Genomic DNA, 1,524 nt, shown 5'->3' with positions numbered 1-1,524 from the left:
CTGTCTGTCTCTTTCATTATTAAAGAGGGTGGGTGTGAATGTTTTTTATATCCTCATCATCGTTTGACCCTTTCATTACCGTATTTATTTTGAGAAGCTCTGTGTTTCTTTCAATTACTTTAAATATAACAAAGAATTTAGTAAAATAACCTTAGTTATCATTCAGCTAGTGTTAGGAACATAAATTGTGACTAAAGTTTGGTGGGAGATTTTAATTCAAAACTTATGAAAACAAGACATTTATACTACAGAACCAGAGCCAGGTTGGTAACGAAAGGGTCAAACGTTACTTCCCTGCTTTGAACCAAATCATCCTTTTGGCAATGAGCCAATGAGAAAGCCTGTACTCCAAGGCAAAATTTTGGTTACCTAGATGCAGCCGGGTTGGTGTCAAAAGGGTTGAATATAACAAAGAATTTAGTAAAATAAATTAGTTACCATTTAGGAACATAAATTGTGACTAAGGTCTGGTGGAAGATTTTAATTCAAATCTTATGAAAACAAGGCATTTGTACAACAGAGCCAGAGCTGGTTTCAGCCGGGTTGGTAATGAAAGGGTTAATGTCCGTTGTCCATGCTGGCATGAGTTGCAGTTTGACCAGGGTTGGTAAGCCGAGGGTCTGCACCAGACTCCAATCTGATCTGGCATGGTTTCTACAGCTGGATGCCGTTCCTAATTCTAACCACTCAAAGAATGTAATGGGTGCTTTTACGTGCCTGTTGTATGCACCTAATCATCGTAATCACTTAGCATCCACTTTTCCATGCTTGCATGGATTGGACTAAGTTTATTTGAGGTACATTTATGGCCGGATGCCCTTCCTTACACCAACCCTCACTTTTTTCTAAGCATGGTAATATTTCTTCATGGCCAGACATGTTCTCAGAGAATAGGGGAAATGAATGACTCTGCTTGTAGGACAGTGACACTCGTTTACAACTTTCATGCAATGTGAAAAGAAAACACACAGAAACATACATGCGTGCACACACTCATATATGCACACACACACACACAACAGGCTTCTTTCAGTTTCTGTCTACCAAATCCACTCAGTAGAAAACACTTGTCTAAAGAGCCTTGCAGTAACACTGAACCCAGAACCATACAGTTGGGAAGTGAACGCTTTACCACACAGCCCAGCTATGAATATGCATATCATGTATTTGCATATGCATACATTATATATATGTGTGTGTGTATGTGTGCTTGTGTTACCAGGGGTGGTTCTTTTATGTCACATGGATATATGTGTGTTAAGGGCCAAAGGAAATTAACATTGGAAAAGATTGGACTACATTTATTTATATTTGATATTTACCTTTGGGAAAGACAATGAGTGTGCCTGTATGAAGTTAAGTAGCATGCTAGAAAAGGCTGTCACATCTCACTCAAATCACACATTGTCTTAAAATAGGAAGAACACAGCAGATAATGTAATCTCGCCCTATGTGTAGACATGACATATATGCTCAAGTGTGGCTCTCTGGTAACCCTGTCGTTTTGAGTTTCATCTCATTGTG

The sequence above is a fragment of the Octopus sinensis genome, linkage group LG12, assembly GCF_006345805.1.
Source record: "Octopus sinensis linkage group LG12, ASM634580v1, whole genome shotgun sequence".
NCBI classification, from domain to species: Eukaryota; Metazoa; Mollusca; class Cephalopoda; order Octopoda; family Octopodidae; genus Octopus; species Octopus sinensis.
This window is presented reverse-complemented; position numbering follows the sequence as displayed.